Source organism: Anolis sagrei, chromosome Y, assembly GCF_037176765.1.
Source record: "Anolis sagrei isolate rAnoSag1 chromosome Y, rAnoSag1.mat, whole genome shotgun sequence".
In the NCBI taxonomy this organism is placed as follows: domain Eukaryota; kingdom Metazoa; phylum Chordata; class Lepidosauria; order Squamata; family Dactyloidae; genus Anolis; species Anolis sagrei.
In genome coordinates this window covers 27012375-27035724 of record NC_090035.1, presented here as the reverse complement: position 1 = coordinate 27035724, position 23350 = coordinate 27012375, and the positions used below count along the sequence as shown (strand labels likewise).

General features: G+C 44.3%; 1 pseudogene; it reads left to right on the top strand.

The window, feature by feature from the left end:
- The first annotated feature begins 213 nt into the window (after positions 1-213).
- LOC137095566 (somatostatin receptor type 5-like) lies at positions 214-18447 on the top strand (annotated as a pseudogene).
- Positions 18448-23350: the final 4903 nt, after the last annotated feature.

Genomic DNA, 23350 nt, shown 5'->3' with positions numbered 1-23350 from the left:
CGTGTGCCCCGCCCGATGCGTGGGCCCAGTAGTACAGAAGGAGAGTCCTAGTGTCTCCATGGTAGACACTAGGTCCACAGCCGCTAATGAACAAGAGTCAGCATCAGCATGGATATTGAAATCCCCCAAGACGATAAGTCTGGGGAACCTCAGGGACCACTCCGACACAGTCTCAAGCAGCTGGGATAGGCTGTTCGCTGGTGCGCTGGGCGCATGGTACACCAGCAGAAAGGCTATGCTCTCACAGGAATCCCACACCAGGCCAACACTTTCAATGCCAGAGATGCTCAGCACAGGAACTGCCCTAAGAGAAAAACTTTCTCGGGCGAGCATAGCCACCACCCCCCCCCTCCCCGCCTCCCAGTCCGCATCTGGTGAGTGATTGCATAACCTGGAGATGTTATTTCCTGGAATAGGATCTCATCCCCCTCTTGGATCCAAGTTTCTGTAATACACACTAGGTCAGCTCCCTGATCATTAAGAAAGTCCCTGATGGTAGCAGTTTTGTTCCTTATGGACCTAGCATTCACTAACACCAGAGTAGGAGGGGAGGAAACTGGTTGCCTGTCACAGATGTACCTGGGGATAGGCCGCAGGTTAGAGGGGGGGGGCGAGTCTCCCGCCGACTCAACCTCCCTCTAGTATTCGGTCTGCACCTACCGTCGTACCTCCCCCTCCCAGAGATCGTAGGAATCCCCATGCATAGACCTACTTCTCTTGGAGGCTCTGCAGCACAAATTAGGTGCCCAGTGTTTGACTGGCCATCTGAAAAGGGGATGGGGCATGGCCAATTAACAAGTGGTCATAGGTGGGGCCCTCAGAGTGGTGAGGAGCAGGTGTAAAGGCCAAAGCACCCGGCCAGCATTGTGGGTGGGGGGATAATCTAGAAGATGTCGGATCCAGATTCCCTTGAGAGTGCTGGAATGGGTTCTTAACTCCCGTAGACTGGGAAGACACTCTCTCTTTTATGCCCACAGTTCTTATATTTGAGTCCCAGGCTCTGGTTTCTTGGGGGTGTACTCTCTCCTCCATATTATGTGAGTTGATAACAACTGATTATATTGTACATATGTTGTTCTGAACTACAAAGAGCAAACTACTTGTTCTATATTGAGAGATTTTATTATGTTGTTTTATATTGTTGATTTTATTTGTTTTTTTATATTTTGTTATGATGTATTTTGTTATTGTGTATTTATTATGCTGTATAATTTTGGGCCTGGCCTCATGTTAGCCGCCCCAAGTCCCCTTTGGGAAGATGGTGGCGGATTAATAATAATAATAATAATAATAATAATAATAATAAACTTTATTTATATCCCGCTACCATCTCCCCTTCTGCCAACCTAGCAGTTCGAAAACATGCAAATGTGAGTAGATCAATAGGTACCGCTCTGGCGGGAAGGTAACGGCGCTCCATGCAGTCATGCCAGCCACATGACCTTGGAGGTGTCTACGGACAACGCTGGCTCTTCGGCTTAGAAATGGAGATGAGCACCACACCCCAGAGTCAGACATGACTGGACTTAATGTCAGGGGACTACCTTTACCTTTGCCTTACCATCTCCCCAAGGGACTCGGTGCAGCTTACATAAGGCGAGGCCGCAATACAAACAATGCAAGCAATACAAGCAATAACAGATACAATACAAAGCAATTAAAAATAAAACACATACACCAATAGCATCACATTAAACAAATACAGTGCACATTTAAAACTATGGCTTTACAAATAAAGTTTGTTGTTGTTGTTGTTCATCTGCGTGGCATATTTTCTTTCTCTGGCAAGGCAGTATGTGGACTGATGAAATGTGAACTACATGTGGTTTATTTTACATTACACCACACATTGTAGAATGAATGCTGTTTGACATAGCTTTTACTGCCTTGGCTCAGTGCTGTGGATTTTTAGGAGCTGTAGTTCCTCAAAGTCCTTTGCCATCTCTGCCTAGGAGCATTGGTGCCCTACCAAACTACAACTCACAAATCTCCATAGACTTGAGCCATGGCCCAGAAAGTGGTGTCAAACTTCATTCGTTCCACAGTGTAGATCAGTGGGTCCCAACCTGTGGTCCACAGACTACCAGTGGTCCACAAGAACAAAAATATGGTCCGCAACCTCACTGTTACTACACCATTGCAATGAGAGTGACTCGTCTTATTGAATATGGTTTTCTGTGGGTGAACAGATGGCAACGACTGGATGGCATATGTTCTGTATCAGAAACTAGAGCTGATGTGGTCTAGCCAATGCAGTTTTCTGAATCAGCACCCCAAATAACCAAAAAAATCTAAAGTTGACCAAAACCTGATTTGAACCCTTTTGGTATTAATGTTGGAGTGTGGTCCCTGGTCTAAAAAAGGTTGGGAAACACTGGTGTAGATGCACCTTGAAAAATGGCCAAAGCGCCTGGACTATTTCATGCTAAGTGCCTCCGTTGCTAAGTCCCATCCATCAGAGGTCTTACAGCAGAAGAGTCAGGCCCATCACTCATGCAATGACGCTAATTCTCTGTTTTCGAGAAGTAACACCAAGGAACCTGAAGCCAGCCAAAATTTATCTTTCTGCTGGAATCTCTCATCCTTCCAAGTTCTGTTTGGGTTTTTTTCTTCTTCATTGGAATCATGGAAAGCTCTGAAAAGGGAATCCCAATGAAAGCAAAGTAACTTGCTTTTTTGTGTATGTACGGTTGGAACATTTTGCAGTTTGACTCGCATATCTTTATATTTGAAAAAAGCAAAAACTTGGATTGAGGATCATGATGTCACTTAAAAGGTTAGTTTTGCAATGCTTAAGCGGCTGAGGGGGGAAAGGAAGGGGCCTGAAGCCAGGAATTGTGGGAGATGAAGTCCAAAACACCTGGAGGGTCCAAGTTTGCTGAGGCCAGGAATTGTGGGAGTTGAAGTCCAAAACACCTGGAAGATCGAAGTTTGCCTATGCCTGCCTTAGACTGCATTTTGCAGATTAGTGAGGTTTTTTGGTTATTTGTTTGCTTGTTTGTCTGTTCATTTTATGTTCTGCACAAGTGACATTCTTTATGTCACTTGTAGGCAGTTGTCGTGTTTGTAGTTCTATTCGGCTGAATATAGCTGTGTCGTTTTGAAAGCTATCTCAACTGGTTTGTATATTCTGTATGTTACTTTTATGTAACTATACAATTTTTCTTTTGCTTCTCTTCAATAAAATTATTTTTTTTAATTTAGTTTCGCACACTCTGACACAGACTTCTGAGGCCTCGCCAAACTACAAATCCCACTTTGGGTCCCATGAAGGGAAACTACTTTGGGTCCCCTAAAGGAGAAAAGTGGCTAGAGGCTCCTTCTTTGGAGGCTTTGAAACAGATGTTTGATGGCCATCTGCCAGGGGTGCTTTGAATGCGATTTTCCTGCTTCTTGACAGAGGGTTGGACTGGATGGCCCACAAGACCTCTTCCAACTCTATGATTCTAAAAGCGGGATATAAATAAAGATTTATTATTATTATTATTATTATTATTATTATTGTTATTATTATTAGAAACACAACAAGATGAGTCCACAGCAGACAAGATCACTCTGCTGGCTGTTGTATTGGATCACACGTCGGACACTTCCCAAGTGTCTAGGACTGTGTGATGTATTGGCGAATAATGCGTGCAGATCTAAATAAGGTGGCCTTTTGCAGCTGGCAATTTTGTCAGCACGGATTGTGTTTAAGTGCAGGCCAGGGAGAGAGGGAAGATGGCGACGAACGAGCAGCTCCTAAAATAAGCTCCGGAATTTGCTCCTGGAAATAGCTGTTTTTCCACAACTCCCCCAGGATTTATAACCCAAAATAACAGCCAAGGGTAAGAAAAGGTCCCGGACCAGCCCCAGCAATGGAACAGGGTCTCATAAATCACCAAAAGCACGGAAACAGATGAGAATGGATGCTTACCTTCCGAACTCTCCAGATATAGCAACAACATCACAAACTGTGAGTAGTGGAGCACTGATAACACCTTCGATAAACTCACTTAATGTGGGTTCCCCCCTCTCTGACCAGGAGACAAGCCCAGGACAAATGCCAGAGGGTAATGGAGATAATGGTCATTTGAACTCTCCCTAGACCATGATATGCAGAAATATCGGGAGATATGTTTGCTGTCAGTGGAATCAATGATGCTGATTTTGAACAGACTAGGTCAAATTTCACAACAAATTCAAAGGCTACTTGACTTACATTCCACACAGTGTTTTCAGGGAGTCAAGCCTGCAGAGACGCCCAGGTGCTCACATGCTGAGGGTGCTCCTCTGACCACAGCTGCTGTAAATCACAGTAATAAACCAACAGTTGAAACTAAAGCATGCCTCACTCTGCAAAAAACCCAGATAGTTCTGCAGCTCAATCAAAATGTTTTGGGCTGGAACGATAAACAACAAATTGTAAAATCACTGGCTTACTTGCTCAGAACCCAGGCCAAACTTATTGACTTAAAAGATCACAATTTTCTTCCAACACAGAATGGTGTAAAATGAATCCTCCTTACCTTCAACTCCCTTGAGATGCCAGACCGCCTAGCTCAAATGAAGGACATCTTATGGAACAGGCACGGCATAACTATCAGTAGGGTATTTAAGGATCTGACAGACAACCATCTCATTCCTCGAAGTACATTGGATACACGGGTACAAGAAAGAAACCTAACACAGTTAATACAGCTCCAAGACAGGAATTGTCACCCAGCAGTTGCTTACATTGATTTGGAACTTCAATCAGACCCTAATACAGATTCTTTCACGGCTCCTCCCAAGTCAAGCCCCCCCCCCCCCCTCTAAGACCGTTACAAAAGAAAACAACAATGAGAGATCCATCTGTGATTCCAGTAATGACTCAAGTAACAGAAAAGCAGATCAAAGACACTCCTGCAGGTGCTGCTTTAAATATTCCACACACTATGGACTCTCCTCAACCCCAGATGGAGCTTGCCTCTTCACCAGTCATAGGTGAGGGCTTGCAGATAGCAAATGAGTTTGGCTCCCTACTCGCCAATGACCCACATTTCATTACTCATGTGGCATTGATCCATCCAGCCCCTTCATCAGAAGGCCAAGTTTCCTTCTCACGAAACAATGACCCGGACCTGATACAGAAGGATCGTGACCAGGCCATAGATCCCTTGGGACTATGACAGCTACAGGGCCAGCACGGGGTCAGCCTATTGACTTGGAATGTGGCTGGGTGGCTCGCATCCATTAGAGACCCATGTTTTATAGACTTTCTCTCCCACTATGATATTATTCTGATCCAGGAATCTTGGGCAGTAGGTGATCTGATAGCTAATGGATTCCACTCGTATTGTGTAGGGGCAGAGCCAGGAGCTACATATGGAAGAGCAAAAGGTGGATTAGGGATTTTAGTCTCTACCACTTTACGTGCCATAACAAGGCCCCTTCCCTCATTAAAAACAACTGCAATGGCAGTGCTAATTCAACTTAAGTATCATACCTTGATGATAATAAATGTCTATTTGCCTCCAACGAGGAAGAAAGCCCAAACTAGAGCTTTATGGTCAGAATTGGAAAATTATGCTGCAGACCTCATGGTGCAGAACCCAAATGCCTCTGTAATTATGGGAGGGGATCTCAATGCAAAAATGGGACCTCATGATCCCACACTCTTTAAATGTTACAAAGGCCTTCCTCCTGCCACTGAATATGAGGTTCCATTTCTAACTCATCGCTCCAAAGATCAAAAAACAAACTTTGCAGGGTTGTGTTTGGCTCAATCAACATCACGATTGAATCTCCACATCTTAAATGGTGCTCTGGAAGGTGATCACCCAGCGGAATTTACATATCTTTCTGGCTCTAAAATGAGCGCCATTGACTATATAGCCATCTCAAGGGACCTTCTTCCATATGCCAAAACCTTGGAAGTTAAGCTCAAGTTTGACAGTGATCATTTTCCTGTCCTGCTGCACCTAAATTATTTCACCCAAAATACGCACGTGGTGGAATGCTTTCAACCCTCCCTACTACCTCCAGGAGGAACCCATGCCAGGGCCAAATGGACTCCCTATCTGAACCAAAGAATATCTGAGCTCCTGGCCTCTGATCGACTAATGGGTCTACAGACTGCCTTGACATCGTCAACATCCCGCAACATACTACTTGACAACTATATGAACATCACTCAAGAAATACAGAAGCACCTAAGGTTTAACAATTTTACATCAAGGAAGCAGCAACAGCAATACTCCAAGCCCTGGTTTGATAAAGATTACGTTAATTCTAAAAATGTTCTTATTGCCACTTATCAGGCCTTCATATCCAATACCTCACCATCAGCAGCGCAAGACCTCCTTCAAGAAAAGAGGCATTACAAGCAGATGCTCGCATATAAGAAAAAGGAAGCTATGAAAAACAACTGGGCTCAGCTTATTAAAGCTGTCAAAGAGAAAGACTCAGCCACTTTCTGGCATATTACATCAAATGCCCAAAGATCTGATCAACCTATTGTGGATTCCCACAATCCCCACATCCCTCCGGGGATTTGGGAGGCATATTTCCAGGATCTCTATATGGACACCTCTACTGGAAGGGACTGTCCCAACATCGATACAGAGAACCTTCCACCATGGCCACCTGTATCAGCTACAGAAATTAAAAACCTGGTTGCCCAACTACGACCAGGCAAGGCCCCAGGAGAAGATCTTATCCCAGCAGAGGCCATCAAGAACAACTTGGATTTCTGGACCCCCATCCTAGCCTCACTTTTTACATGTATTGACAACCATGGCCAAATTCCCAAGGATTGGGGGCTTGCAATCATTGTTCCCATCTATAAAAGAAAGGGAAAAAGGATGATCCTGCGAACTATCGACCAATCAGCCTCCTTAACATTATCAGCAAGCTATATGCTAGACATCTACAATGGAAACTCCAAGATTGGTTGGAACAAGAAAGCATATTAGCTGAGGAGCAAGCTGGATTCAGGGAAGGTCGATCCACCATAGATCAGTGCCTAGTGCTGCAACACCTTGTGGAAAAATATTCTTCCCAAAACATAACCTCACTATGTGCTGCTTTTATTGACTTTAAAGCAGCATTTGATTCCATCTCACGAGTTAAACTTTGGGAAAAACTGAAGAGTTCTACATTTGATCGCCGTCTATTATATCTAATACACCAACTTCATGAAAAGACCACACTCAAAGCAAGATGCAACCCACAGGGCCACCTCACAGGCTGTTGAAAGAGGCAAGGGTGTCAAGCAAGGCTGCGTCCTGGCCCCTTTGCTGTTCAATTTCTATATAAACGCCATAGTGGACCAGCTTCAAAACATGGACTTCCACCCCCCAAAGCTGGCGGGAAGACACATCTCCATCCTGCTTTATGCAGATGATGATGCTGTCCTCTCTAGAATACCCATTGGGCTCAAAAGAACTCTGAGAGCATTAATACAACATTGCAACACAGATCAGCTCCAACTTAATTACAATAAAACCAAAATCATGGCTTTCGCTAATAGGCCCAGGACTTACTCTTGAAGCATAGATGGACATAAAATTGAACAAGTTACATCCTTCAAATATCTAGGTGTAGTTTTCCAATCTAATGGTAGCAGAAGAGCTCATGGGGATCAAGTATCCAACACCGCGCAGGGGAGCTCAATTGCCATTCTTAAATATCTTAGGACAAGAGGGGGCCACTTCACACCAGCAGCGCTCAAGCTGTTTGAAGCTAAGTCATTAGCCCAACTCTTGTATGGTGCTCAGCTGGGCCCCTTCCCCAGTTTTGTCCCATTAGAGCTGGTTCAGTCAAAGTTTCTGAGATCGGCCTTGCAGGTCCCTAAATGCATTTCTAATGCCACCCTGCGACTAGAGATGGGCTTTATGAGAGTGGAGGCCAGGGCTCAGATGCACCCTTTGGTCTTGCCCCACTAACGATGAAGGATGACTTCCAATCCACATGGAAGCAGGCGGTAGCATCCAAAATCTCCTCATTGGGGTTTTCTCCAGGTCTACTATTTGCTATGGACTACAATCAAGCCAAAGCACTTATTAAACAACGTATCATAGACACAGAGCGCCAACTAGATCTGGCCTCGGCTTCAACCTTCCTTATCAGTGAAGACAGCAGATACCTTGCCTCCCCTATGGCATATTTAACAAACTTAGAGGTTCCTATTCATCAAAGGGCTTTCACCCTGGCCCGATGCCAGGCTCTCCCATCAGCTGTACTCAAAGGCTGCTACCGGAAGATCCCTTTCCCAGAGAGGCTCTGTCCCTGTAACTCGGGTCATGTAGAAACAATAGAACATGTGCTCCTTCAGTGCCCATTCTACAGGGATATCAGAACAATTTTATACCTCCCTGCTATTGGCAGATACTAATTCAGTTACAACATACAATGTCACAAAGTTCTGTGCAGCAGCATACAAAACGCCAGGGAATGACTAGTTCCAAAAGTCAACTGTGTGTCCAGTAATCTTCCCTGAATCTACAATTTCGTGATGGATCTGGGCATTGTATGTTTTTACCCTGTTTCCCCTTCTGCTCCCTCACCCATATTGTGCTTTTAGTAGTTATATTTATATTTTAATGTACCAAACATGCCAGGTTTGTATGGAAATGTGACTCTATTTCCTGTGCTGGTCAATGACCGAAATAAATGATTTGATTTGATTGAAGTGCAGGCCAAGGTCTTTAGGCACTGCACCCAGTGAGCCAATTACCACTGGGACCATCGTTACTGGCTTGTGCCAGAGTCTTTGCAGTTCGATCTTTAAATCCTCATATTGTGTCAGCTTTTCCAGTTATTTCTCTTCAATCCTGCTGTCGCCTAGGACTGCAACTGTTTTTTAAGATTATTATTATATTATTATTATTCTCCCAGCATCTACATTGAGGAACGGATGCAGTTGAGCACCAGTGGAACTGCCATGGTTCAATGCTATATGGCATCAGGGGAGTCATCTATATATATAAAAATGGAAAGGGCGTTCAACGGGACAGCAAAACACGAAAAAACCCCGACGAAAACACACCAAATTTGCCATGCACATACCTCAACCCACAAGGTATGCAAAATGCAAATCAAAATTCCAAACAACATTTCCATACACTCACAATTACAAAAAGCAACTGAGCAATGCGCAAAGGCTCCCCGCCACAAGTCCCCCGGTGTGCACACATGGCCAGCCAACGCAACTTCTGCGCAAGCCACACCCCCATCCTCTGTCACCCCGCCCCTACCCCGACCTCTTTCCAATGCACCCTCCTTCTTCTTCCCCGCCCACGCCCCCCACATTCACGCCATGCCCCCACCCTCCCACATTCACACCATGCCCCCACCCACCCCCGCCCGCCCCCACCCTCCTGTGTTCACACCATGCCCTCACCCTCCCCCGCCCCGCCCCTAAATGCCCATAGGCCAACCATACCTCTTGCCTTTCCTTCTTCCCCCACCCATGCCCCCCACGTTCAAGCCACGCCCCCACCCTCCCAGGTTCAAGCCACGCCCCCACCCTCCCACGTTCATGCCACACCCCACCCTCCCCCACCCCACCTGTAAACACCCATATGCCAACCTTACCTCCTGCCTCTCCTTCTTCCCCCGCCCATGCCCCCCACATTCAAGCCACGCCCCCATGTTCAAGCCATGCCCCCACCCTCCCGTGTTCACACCATGTCCCCACCCTCCCCCGCCCCGCCCCTTAACGCCCATAGGCCAACCATACCTCCTGCCTCTCCTTCTTCTTCCCCCGTCCATGCCCCCCACGTTCAAGCCACGCCCCCACCCTCCCCCACCCCACCCCTAAACACCCATACGCCAACCTTACCTCCTGCCTCTCCTTCTTCCCCTGCCCATGCCCCCCACGTTCAAGCCACACCCCCATGTTCAAGCCACGCCCCCACCCTCCCACATTCATGCCACGCCCCCACCCTCCCCCGCCCCACCCCTACACATCCATATGCCAACCTTACCTCCTGCCTCTTCTTCTTTCCATGCCCCCATGTTCAAGCCATGCCCCCCACATTCAAGCCATGCCCCCACCCTCCCACGTTCACGCCACATCCCCCCCCCGCCCCACCCCTAAACACCCATACGCCAACCTTACCTCCTGCCTCTCCTTCTTGTTCCCCCACCCATCCCCCATGTTCAAGCCACGCCCCCCACATTCACACCACTCCCCCACCCTCCCCCGCCCTGCCCCTAAATGGGAAGGAAGAAAGGAAGGAGAAATTGAGAAGGTATATGAAACAAGAAAGGAAGAAAAGAAAGAAGAAAGGGCGAGAAGGAGGATGGGAAAGAAGGGAGAAAGGAAGGAAGGAAGGAAGAAGAAAGGAGGAAAGGGAAGGTGTATGAAGGAAGTAAGGAAGGAGAAGTTGAGAAGGTATATGAAAGAAGAAAAGTAGGAAAGAAAGAAGAAAGGGGGAGAAGGAGGATGGGAAAGAACGGAGAAAGGAAGGAAGGAAAGGAAGAGAGGGAGGGAGGGAGGGAAGGTATATGAAGGAAGGAGAAGTTGAGAAGGTATATGAAAGAAGAAAAGTAGGAAAGAAAGAAGAAAGGGGGAGAAGGAGGATGGGAAAGAACGGAGAAAGGAAGGAAGGGAAGGAAGGGAGGGAGGGAGGGAGGGAGGGAGGGAGGGAGGGAGGGAAGGTATATGAAAGAAGGAGAAGTTGAGAAGGTATATGAAAGAAGAAAGGTAGGAAAGAAAGAATAAAGAGAGAGAAGGAGGATGGGAAAGAAGGGAGAAAGGAATGAAGGAGGAAAGGAAAGAATGATAGAAAAAAGAAGAAAGGGAGGGGAAGGGAAGGTGTCAAAAGGAAGGAAGGAAGGGGGATTTGGGAAGGGGAAGAGAGGAAAAAAGCGAAGGAAGAAGAGAAAGGGAGGGAAGAAAAGAAAGAAGGAAAGGGAAGTCTGGAAGTCAAGAGCGAAGGAAGGAAGAAAAGAGATAGAGAGGGAAGAAAGGAGAGAAAGAGGAAGGAAAATAAAAAGGGAGGAGGAAGGAAAGAGGAAGAGAAGGAAGGAGGAGAGAAGGAAAGAAAAAAGGGAAGGGAGGAAAGACGGAGCAAAGAAGAAGAGAAAGAAGGAGAGAAAGAGGGAGGGAAGGAAAGAAATAAAGAGAAGGAAAGATGGGAGCAAAAAGTTAAGGAAGGAAGTAAACAGGTAGAGAAGGAAGAAAGGAAAGAAGAAAAGGAAATGAAGGAAGGAGTGAAAGAAGGAGAGAAAGAGGGAGAGAAGGTTGGCCACAGCAATGTGAGGCGGGTAAAGCTAGTAGCTTTATAAAGTGTTAAGAGAGCTGCCATCTCACCAAACTACAACTCTCAGGATTCTATAACATTGAGCCATAGCACTTAAAGTGGCATCAAACTGCATTCATTCCACAGTGTAGATAGAACTTGGGACTCACGGTTTCAGACCCTTTAGCCTTCTCTACCAAAGAGGGCTAGTGCCTTTCCAAATTACAAATCCCAAGATCCCATAGCATAGAGTCATGGAAGTTAAAGGAGTATGAAACTGCATTCCTTCTACAATGGAGATGTACTGGTGTTTGGAAAGGAATTGACTCTGGATGTTGGGAGTTGTAGTTCACTCATGTCTTTCTAGTGCAGTGGTTCTCAACCTGTGAGTTTTGCGCTACAACTCCCAGAAATCCCAGCCAGTTTACCAGCTGTTAGGATTTCTGGGAGTTGAAGGCCAAAACATCTGGGGACCCACAGGTTGAGAACTACTATAACGGGACCGTTCATAAAACCCGAAAACAAACAATGACTATTTCTAATAAATAGCATCACACAGTATCTAATTCAGGTATTGTTAGGTCCTTAAATCTAGTAAATAATGTATAACTGGATTGGACCACATCAATGCACACCAAATAGTAGGCAATTTTAGATATTTTTTATTTTAAACAAATTCTCTTGGTTTTCATATTAACAACTAAATAATTGAGGCTGAATTTAACTAAAAGGAGATTGTTTTAATAAAATTTTATGTTATAAATATACAAAACTATAAATCATTAAGAGATCAAGGAAATTAAGTACCAATTGAACATGTCATCTGGAAATAAGGGGTAAAAAGTTAATAATTATATAGAGTGGGCAAATGTTTGGAGTCATCATGACCTTTCCAAAAGAATGTTCTTGGCAACTATACATGAAGGACAACTGTTAATGATTGTACTGTATAAATGTCAGGACATTTCTGCGCATGTATGAACCAGTGATTTTATGCTATAAATATTGAAGCAAGTCTGACTTCCAACTTGTGTCAGATATTGCTTTCTGAACACCCTATCGAGCTTGATAGTAAACGCCTGAAATCAACTGCTGTCTCCGTTCCTTCCTTCCTGATTGTGCTCTAAATGATCTCGGGTAACGTATGTTCCGCAATACAGAGAGACTGATTTATCTGTTGGAATTTGAGAGGCCGGGCTGGATGGGAGCCAATCAACTGGGCATTGGTGAGGCACCAGCGGTCTTGGACAGCGAAGGCAAAAGACCTTGCAAAACCACACAACTTTCAGGATCCTATAGCAATTGAGCCATGGCTGATAAAGAGGTGTCACGCTGCATTCTTCACTTCAGTTGCCATGGCTCAAGGCAACAGCATCCTGTGAGTCATAGTTCATGGTGGTATCCTGGGAGTTATAGTTTTCAGCAGTTTCCTGAGGATTGTATTTTGCTGTGAGATCCTGGAAGTTGTAGTTTGCAGCACCAGATTCTGGGAATTGTAGTTTGCAGCAGGATCCTGGGAGTTGTAGTTTGTGGTACGACACCAGGATCCTGGGAATTTTATTTTGTTGTGAGATCCTGGGAGTTGTAGTTTGCAGCACCAGATTCTGGGAATTGTAGTTTGCAGCAGGATCTTGGGAGTTGTAGTTTGTGGCAGGATCCTGGGAATTATAGCCTGTGGTGGGACCCTGGGAGTTGTAGTTGGCAGTGAGATCCTGGGAGTTATTGTTTATGGCAGGATCTTGGGAGTTGTCATTGGGCAGGAATTGCAGTCTGTGGCAGGACCCTGGGAGTTGTAGTTTGCATTGAGATCCTGGGAGTTGTCATTTATGGAGGGTTCCTGGGTGTTGTAGTTTGAAGCAGGATCCTGGGAATTGTGCTTTGCGGCAGGATCCTGGGAATTGTAGTCTGTATTGAGATCCTTTGAGTTGCAGCTTGCTGCAGGACCCTGGGAGTTTTAGTTGGCTGCAGGAGCCAGGAAACTGAAGTCTGCAGCCGGGAACCTGGGAGTTATAGTTTGAGGTGAGATCCTGGGAGTTGTAGTTTGAAGCAGGATCCTGGGAGTTATAGTCTGCACTGAGATCCTGAGAGTTGCAGCTTGAAGCAGGGTCTTGGGAGTTGTAGTTTGCTGTGGAATCCTGGGAATTGTATTTTGAGGCATAGTCCTGGGAATTGTAGTTTGCATCAGGATCCTGGGAATTGCAGTTTGTGGCAGGCTCTTGAGAGTTGTAGCTTGCGGTAGGATCCTGAGAGTTCCAGTTTGCCATGGGATGCTTGGAGTTTTAGTAGGTGATGGGATTGTGGGAATTGTAGACTGCAACAAGGTTCTTGGAATTATAGTTTGTAGTGTGCTCCTGGGAGCTGGAGTTTGCAGGAGAGTAATCCTGGGGGCTGTATTTTAGATGGAATCCTGAAACTACAAATCCCAGAATCCCATAGCACTGAGCCAGGGCAGTTCAACGTGCATTCATTCTACAATGTAGAACAGGCATGGGCAAACTTGGGCCGTCCAGTTGTTTTGGACGACAACTCCCACAATTCCTAACAGCCTACCGGCTGTTAGGAATTGTGGGAGTTGTAGTCCAAAACACCTGGAGGGCCCAAGTTTGCCCATGCCTGGTGTAGAATATGCACCTTGGATTCAAAGCATACCTTGAAGGAAGGAACCCCTGGGTGGATGGCACAAGCCCCGCCTCTTTTCCCCAAACCCCGCCTATCTCCATGTGGGCCCCGCCCCTTCGGGTTCCTTTCCCTCTTTCCACGCCACTCGGGCGAAGGATCGTGGAACATCCGCGGGAGAAGAGATCGGGCCCTTTCACTAGGTAAAGCGATTCCAGGTACCTTTGAATACAATCCCCTTACCTAAAATCCACAGGGAAGAATCCACGCGTGAAAAGGAATTCTGCGTGGGAAGGGAAAATTGCCCACGACTTTAGAAGGAAGCTTGCGTGATCCTTCATTTTCTTTTTCTCTCATATGGAATTGGGGGGGGGGGGGGGTTAAAAAGAAGAGGGGGGAAAGGGGAAGGGAGAAATAGAAAGGGTGTTTAGAAGCAATTTACTATTATTATTATTATTATTATTAGTATTATTATTATAGCTTTGGAAGAAAGCTTTTTTTATAAATTGTTGTTATAGTTGTTTACTTGTTTAAAAAATAATGCCCCATTTTCAAGGGAGTTGTCTGTGTTAATAAGCAATTTATTATTATTATTATTATTATTATTATTATAGCTTTGAAAGAAAGCTTATTATTATTTATAAGTTGTTATTGTTGTTTAAAAAAGAAACAATGCCCCCTTTTGGAAAGGATTTGTCTGTGTTGATAAGCAAATTATTATTATTATTATTATTGCTTTGAAAGAAAGCTGTTTTTACAAGTTGTTGTTGTTGTTTACTTGTTTGTAAAAAGGAAAAATGCCCCATTTCGGAAGGGAGTTGTCTGTGTTGATAAGCAATTTATTATTATTATTATTATTATTATTATTATTATTATTATTACCTTAGTTAGAAAACCAAGCCTGGCCAAAACCATGGAGATTTTTGGAACCTCAGGCAAATACTTGAGCCACGCAACTATTACTATTAGTAGTATTATGATGATTGCTATTTGTATTTATAGCCCGCCTTTTCTCTTCCAAAGGAGACTCAAAAGCAGCAAAAACTTAAACATCATCGCAATGTGTTACGATGGAAATAATCGGGATGCGATTGCATTCTGCTTCTGCTTTTGGAACAATGAGCGAGAGCCAATGAGAGCAATGGTTATGCTTTAAATAACAAGGGATGCATCTATACTGCCGAATTAATGCAGTTTGACAGCACTTTAACTGCCTTTTTTCGTGTCAGGAGCGACTTGAGAAACTGCAAGTCGCTTCTGGTGTGAGAGAATTGGCTGTCTGCAAGGATGTTGCCCAGGGGATGCCCGGATGTTTTGATGTCTTACCATCCTTGTGAGAGGCTTCTCTCATGTCCCCGCTTGGGGAGCTGGAGCTGACAGAGGAAGCTCATTGCGCTCTCCCTGGATCCAAATCTGCAACCTGTTGGTCTTCAGTCCTGCCAACACAAGGGTTTAACCCACTGTGCCACCGGGGACATCACCTTTAACTGCCATGGCTCAGTGCTATGGAATTCTGGCAGTTGTAGTTTGGTGAGGCACCCAAGATCTTGGGCTGAGATGGCTTAAGACTTTGGGAAACTCCCAAGCTGGTTAAAGTAGGAAATGATTACTGGTGCTGTTGTCGAAGGCTTTCATGGCCGGAATCACTGGGTTGCTGAGTTTTACGGGCTGTCTGGACATGTTCCAGAAGCATTGTCTCCTGACGTTTCACCCAAATCTATGGTAGGTATTCTCAGGGTGTGAAGTCTGTTGGAAACTAGGCAAGTGAGTTTATATATCTATGGAATGATGTCCAGGGTGGGAGAAATAACTCTTTTCTGTTTGAGGCAAGTGTGAATGTTGCAATTGACCACCTTGATTAGCATTGAATTGCCTTTCAGCTTCAAGCTCTGGCTGCTTCCCGCCTGGGGGAATCCTTTGTTGGGAGGTGTTCACTGGCCCTGGTTGTGGTTTTCTGTTTGTTACTCTAGAGATGCTTGTGGTATGACATTCCTACATTGGCTTGTGGTTGGAGTAGATGACCTTCAGGGAGCCCTTTAAATAATAATAATAATTATTATTATTATTATTATTATTTATTTATTTATTTATTTATAATGCACCCTCTCTCCCAGGAGGGACTCAGGGTTGCTTAAACCATGCAACCCTATGCCTTGCCTGCAGTTTTTGAGCTTTTGGAGCAGGTTTCCGATTGCTCTTGAAAGCCAGTCTATAAAGGTCGGCATCTGGACATCCTTGCAAAACAGAGGCATGAGGCGATGCATTTCCAAAATGCAACATGCTCGTTCTCATCCTCCCTGCCTTCTCCCATTTTCCACCTATCTAATGGGACTAAGAGGGTTTCTTTTTTGTCTTGAGGTATATTATTTATTCATCCTGGAAGTGAGAAGGAAATAATGGTCAAACTCCAAATGTCAGTCCAAATTTGAAAGACTTTCCCTGCCGATATTTTTGCAAAATAGGATATGCTACAGTCGGTTGGCTGTGTTTGCCATTAGCAACACAATGAAAGCGAGACCTCCAAAAGTCCTGGTTTGCAACTGCCTTACTCAGATCTTGCAAACCATAGCTTCCATTAAGTCCATTTCCCTTTTATGTTTTAGTTGTGTGTCTTCAAGCCATTTTCAACTTATGGCAACCCTGTATTATGGGGGTTCCTTGGCAAGGTTTGTTCAGAGGCTGAGAGAGTATGACTCGCCCAGTGGATTGCAGGGATTCGAACCCTGGTCTCCAGAGTTGTAGTCCTACCTTTCAATATATTAACTATGGATAGGGAAATGTAGGTATAGTGGGGTATAAATAAATATAATAATAACAATACTCCAACGTTTGCCTAAGTATTACTACAGGAGATATAGCAAACATGCCATATTCAGGGATGGTGATTTATATATGTTTTCTCTTTGTGGCTTCAAGTTGTCTGTGAATGTATGGCAAACCTATGGATTTCAATGGCTTTTCTTAGGCCAGGAAGACTCAGAGGTGCTGTGGCCAATTCTTTCCTTTAAAATATTACCTTGGATTCATTAGAGGTCCTTTTGGGATTGGGAAAGGTTTTTCTTTGGGGATGCTGGGAGCAGCTGTCCAAAAAGCCACTTCTCCCATGTTCTGGATGTTGTCATCTGCAGCATTTGAGTGGGAGGAAAGGGACCAGATTTAGATCTATTTATGACATGGTACTAAAAGTGCCCCAGCATTTCCCTAGGCAAGGAATAGAGGTTGTTTTGTCAGTGCTTTTCTCTAAAAATTTTCTGAAAGCACCTTGGATTTCTTCTTGGTCTTCCATCCAAAGACTAATCAAGGCTGACCCTGCTTAGCCTCCAAAATCGGATAAAATCTGGTGCTTTTAGGGTTTCTGCTCTGAATGTGTAGAACAGAGCCTTGTTGCAATGTTTTTGATTACTTGCAAGGGCTGACAACCTGTTGCCAAAATGACTATACTTGTGTCTGTCCGATTGAGGTCTGGGGAGTTCCTTGAGTGGGAAAGATTCTAGTAATCCATTATCCAAAGGGGTGAATCCTATATGTTTCAGCACGTTGGATGGCTCTTTAAAACTCCAAAATGGGCCGATCCGTCCAACTGAATGGCTTGTTTTGTTTTGCTCACACAGAAATGGCTCTGGAGAAGATGGAAAAAGAGGAATATAAATTGATTCATACCCATGTAACTAGCCAGATGGGCTCACAGGTTTGACAGACAGATGCATAAATGCTTTGAATTTGTTGTTGTTGTTGTTGTTGTTGTTGTTGTTCTTTCAAGTTGGGTGAGATTTTATGAATGAATGCATATTATACTGGCATGAAATGTAAACAAACACTCCCTTGGTCTATTCCGATCCCCATATTGTCTCTTTTGAATGATCCCCAAACTCTGTGGCTTTGGAGAGGATCTTGTCATTGTTCATGCCTTCTATTTCCCTTTTTGTTAATGGCAGAAGATGACCTGGCAAAAAAGAGTCAACCGTATGGTGCCACCCAAGGGTCGCCAAGCTGATCAGCCTGGCGGTCTGGACTTTCTCCTTGTTGGTGGTCCTCCCCATGATCATCTTTGCTGACGTCCAGGAGACCCTCCCTACCTTCAACATGAGTTGGCCAGACCCCATTGAGATATGGTCTGCCGTGTTCATCATCTACACCTCTGTTCTGGGCTTCTTCGGACCACTGTTGGTTATCTGTCTCTGCTATCTGCTTCATTGTCATCAAGGTCAAGTCATCCGGGATCCGAGTCGGGTCCACCAGGCGCCGGCGGACCAAGAGGAAAGTGACCCAGATGGTGGTCATCATCGTAGTGGTGTTCGTCTTCTGTTGGCTCCCCTTCTACATTTTGAACATTGTCAACTTGATCTTCATCTTGCCGGAGGAGCCAGTCTTGGTGAGGGTCTTCTCCTTCGTGGTGATCCTCTCCTACACCAACAGCTGTGCTAACCCTATCCTCTATGCCTTCCTATCTGATAACTTCAAGCAGAGCTTTCAGAAGGTCCTGTGCCTCCATGCTGACAATGGCCTTGAAGATGGAGATCCAACCAAACAGCAGCGAGAAAAGAGCAGCCGCTTGCAGGAAGCCATGCTTTTGCAGAGAAGTGTTGAATCCAATGGACACATGCAGACCAGTAAGGTCTAAATGGGATTTGAGGTTTTCGGGAAAACTGGTCTTGATAGAAAAACTTGACAAGAACAACCTATGATGTGAAGGAGAGTCACCAATCTTGGGACACCATGTGCAAACATTGGCCTTCTTTTCCCTTTCCGGTTAACAATAATTGTAACGCAATCATTCTTGATGGTGTGAAAAGCTTCAGAAAGATTAACCTATATGAAAAAATATATATTGCACAGGTAGGCTATTGTGTCTTATTTCTTAAGTTCATTCTAAACATTCAGGTCTGCAAATATGATTATGGCACAAAGCTGGCTGATGGTTGCTTTTCCTCATATGGGATGACTCTTCGAGATGCTTCTTGCAGCTGATTCGTGACCAAGAAGCAAATGGAGAGATGCTTCCAGGATCTGGCATTGTCCTTATGAGGAAGGAGAAGAAGCCATCAGCTCCTTGGAGCACCAGTACTGGAGCCAAGTCATGCTTTGCTGCTGGTGTTATTGGACCTGGCTTTTCAAGCTCCATCTTCGTTGCTTTTCCCTCCTATCTGAGACCAGTTGTTCCTTCTTCATCCGAACTACCAGAAATGAAAACAGAGAGTATGGTTATGAATTTGAACTTGTCCCAAATGCGTAACTCTCATTTGCACATCCTGATGCAAAGTAGGGGCCAGTGTGCATTGGGATGCATTTTCCCCCTCAGCCGCTTAAGCGGCTGAGCGGGGGGGGGGGGGGGAGGAAGGGGCCTGAGGCTGTTAGGAATGGTGGGAGTTGGAGTCCAAAACACCTGAAGGGCCCAAGTTTGCCCATACCTGCTCTAGACTGTCATCCAAGTCATTAACAAAGATGTTGAACAGCACAAATTCCCGGGAAGAGACCTTCTTTATGGTACGCAAAGACTCACACTTTTCCAGGATGAAAAGCAGGAACAGTTGGTGAGAAGTAATTTAACCAATTACAAATCTACATCACAGTCATATTGTCTAGTTCACACAATGGGTTTCCAAAGCCAAACAAAGGGAATTTGATCCCAAAGTCTCCAAAATTTTAGCTTGATGCTCACTCTGGAAATGATGGCTCTCAATATGCCACTTGGCTTTTGGGTCTCAGATTATTTCAGCCTCGGTTTATGTGGTTTATCTGAACCTGGAACCAAGTCAGCCACATGGAAAGCCAACTGTGGAGTTTATTTGCTCTTCTGCTATGCAATTCATGGCTTAAGTCAGGATCAGATCATGGCTTATTGTGATGTATTAGCACGGGCAATGGTATCTTCTTTCTTACAAAGCTTCTGGAGTGGCTCCAATGTGAGAAAGACAGGATTTGCATTTGAGGAAATGTGGGTATTGCCATTATGGAGGACTGGGATGAGAAAATGCAATGTATGGGCTCCCTTTGAACCCCACTTTTGTGACCCTTGAGGCCTCTTGTGTACCCCCGAAATATCCAAGGCACCATTTTGAGTTTACTTTTCTCTATAAAAATATAAAAAGTTCCATCCAGAGAAATGAGGATAGTCTTTCCCATTGGGCAGGCTTGAAATGAATAATAATAATAATAATAATAATAATAATAATAATAATAATAATTGTCGAAGGCTTTCATGGCTGGAATCACTAGGTTCTATTATTATTATTATTATTATTATTATTATTATTATTATTGAAGATTTTAAAAGGGGGACATCGAGAGAGTGTCAATCATCGACGTATCATAAGATAAAAGTATTTGAGTGGGTGTGGGGGGGGGCAGGGGTGTGAAGGCGAGGGCGGGTAGGGGAGGGGGTAGCTGGATAGTGGGGATGGTAGGGGGGAGGTATGCGGGGAGGGGGTGGAGGTTAGGGGTAGGCTGAATTTGTGATATTAGTCTATTGATTAGAGCCCGATGTGCAGGTTAGTATAGGTGCTTGCAGGGTTTCCTTCGCGAGCTTCTTCTTTTTCCTTCTTAACTGATATTAAAATAAGTTTTGACTGGGGACCAGTCAACTTTACTTTTCGCCCTTGTTTGCGTACTTTTCAAATGTTCTGTTAAGCAGTCCGTATTCATTATGTCTAGTAATTTGCATTCGTCGATCGTTGGTATTTCACTCTTCTTCCATTTTTTGGCCACTACTATCCTTGCCGCTGTCATCATGTGAAAAAGAAGTCTGTCCTTATTTTCCTCTATTTCAAAGTCGAAGATTCCCAGGAGGAAATATTCCGCCTTCATCTCTTTTTTTATGTTCAGTATATTGTTTGATATTTCGTGTATCTCCTTCCAAAATCTTTTAATTTTATCACATGCCCACCAGGAGTGGAAGAAAGTCCCCTTTTTCTGACACTTCCAGCATAGTCGAGGAACATTTTTATACCATTTTGTTAATTTGCTGGGTGTTATGTACCAGCGGTACATCATCTTGAGCCAATTTTCCTGCAGACCGTATGAATTTATCCATCTTAGCTTTTTGTTCCAAATCTCTTCCCAGTCTCTTGTTCTTACTGTATGTCATAGAATTATAGAATCATAGAATCAAAGAGTTGGAAGAGACCTCATGGGCCATCCAGTCCAACCCCCTGCCAAGAAGAAGGAATATTGCATTCAAATCACCCCTGACAGATGGCCATCCAGCCTCTGTTTAAAAGCTTCCAAAGAAGGAGCCTCCACCACACTCCAGGGCAGAGAGTTCCACTGCTGAATGGCTCTCACAATCAGGAAGTTCTTCCTCATGTTCAGATGGAATCTCCTCTCTTGTAGTTTGAAGCCATTGTTCTGCGTCCTAGTCTCCAGGGAAGGAGAAAACAAGTTTGCTCCCTGTGGCTTCCTCTCACATATTTATACATGGCTATCATATCTCCTCTCAGCCTTCTCTTCTTCAGGCTAAACATGCCCAGCTCCTTAAGCCGCTCCTCATAGGGCTTGTTCTCCAGACCTTTTATCATTTTAGTCGCTCTCATCTGGACACATTCCAGCTTGTCAATATCTCTCTTGAAGTGTGGTGCCCAGAATTGGACACAATATTCCAGGTGTGGTCTAACCAAAGCAGAATAGAGGGGTAGCATTACTTCCCTAGATCTAGACACTATGCTCCTATTGATGCAGGCCAAAATCCCATTGGCTTTTATTGCCGCCACATCACATTGTTGGCTCATGTTTAACTTGTTGTCCACAAGGACTCCAAGATCTTTTTCACACGCACTGCTCTCGAGCCAGGCATTGTCCCCATTCTGTATCTTTGCATTTCATTTTTTCTGCCAAAGTGGAGTATCTTGCATTTGTCACTGTTGAACTTCATTTTGTTAGTTTTGGTCCATCTCTCTAATCTGTCAAGATCGTTTTGAATCCTGCTCCTGTCCTCTGGAGTGTGGTGGTTGTATGAAGAAAAATAATAATTATAATTTGAAATGAAAATAATGAGAAGTGAGGGGTTACCTGTTTGTTTCTGAGAAGGAAAGCAGCGTCTTTGGTAGAAGGGGAATTTTACAGATGACTCAGAAACCTTGCAGGCTTGTTCTATCATATGTCAATATTTGGATAAGCCGAGGTCAGAGCGGAGCTATATGTGGAAGCCTACAAGGGTTGGTGCCAGGAACAATTGATAATTATTAATCCAGGGAAGAAGCGAACATCTGAAGATATGGTATAACAGCGCCACCTCCTGTCTGGTTGATGTAAATAGCAGGCAATTAAATACACCTTTTAAATGGATCAATTGAAAGAACTAATATATTATGAATGTATTGTGAATGTATTATGGGGGAAATTAAGGAGAATTAATAAGGAAAATGCTTGTTTTGGATAAATTGAAGAGATATATATGAAGACATATGTATGAAGAGAAATATATGAAATGATGATTCATTCTAAAGATTATGTAAGTCCTCTGGGAATGTAGTCAGCTGATGGAAGGGAAAATAGTGGATCTTGCCAACAAATGTTCTTGGCTGCGATTCCTCGAGGACAAACGGATGTTGATTAGATTGTGTAAATGTCAGGACTTTTCTGCGCATGTGTAACCCTGAGAATTATGCTATAAATGCTGGAGCAAATCTGACTCCCAGTGTGTGTCAGATATTGTATTCTGAACACCCGATCAGGCCTGATTGAATAAAAAGCCTGGAATCTGTTGCTGTCTCCCTTCTCTTCCTTCCTGATTGCATTCATCTGATCCTGGGTAACAAACCTGCTGCTACAAATGGGGGCTCTCCGGGATCTGAGTCAACAGTGAAGGAACAGAAACGAAGTCTTTTGAGGACTTGATTGCCACCACTCAGCGGGCCAGGTAAGACGACGATCAGAAGGGGCGAAACGGGTACCCATTGAAAGAAACGACCCGGCTGATCCTTGCCTTCCCTGCCCTTTAGACTGGGGTATATTGAGACTGGGGTATATTGATTCCACGGCACAGGTAAAGGAAAAAGGCTAGCCTTAAAGGAACAGGAAAAGGTACATGGGAAGTACCTGGGGAATATTTCACTGTGTGATTACTGCAGAAATCAAGTGAAAACCCCTCGAGTGACGTTTTCGCACAGAAATCGCACTCACAGGTTAAAGGAACACACTTTCAGGGGAAAGTGATAAGGTTGTTTTGTGTGTGTATTTTGGTTTATGAAATATTGTGTTGTTGCTTCTTTGCTTCTGTATTTTCCATTCTTTATGCTTTCTGTGCTAAATACTTTGTTTTAAAAAGAAAAAAAAAAGAAGAAAAAAATATAGAAAATGGGTGGTATACCAAGTAAAAAGTCTTTAACTGCTCTTGAATGCATGGTGGAGAATTTCTCAAAATTTAGGGAATTAACTCAAACACCAGGATGTAATAGCCCCCAGAAATTGAGATCTCTTTGTGAACTAGACTGGGTGCAATTTAATACCGGGTGGCCAGGTGAAGGAAGTTATGATTTAAAAGATATCAGAGCAGTTGTGAGAATAACAGCAGAGGTTCATCCGGATCA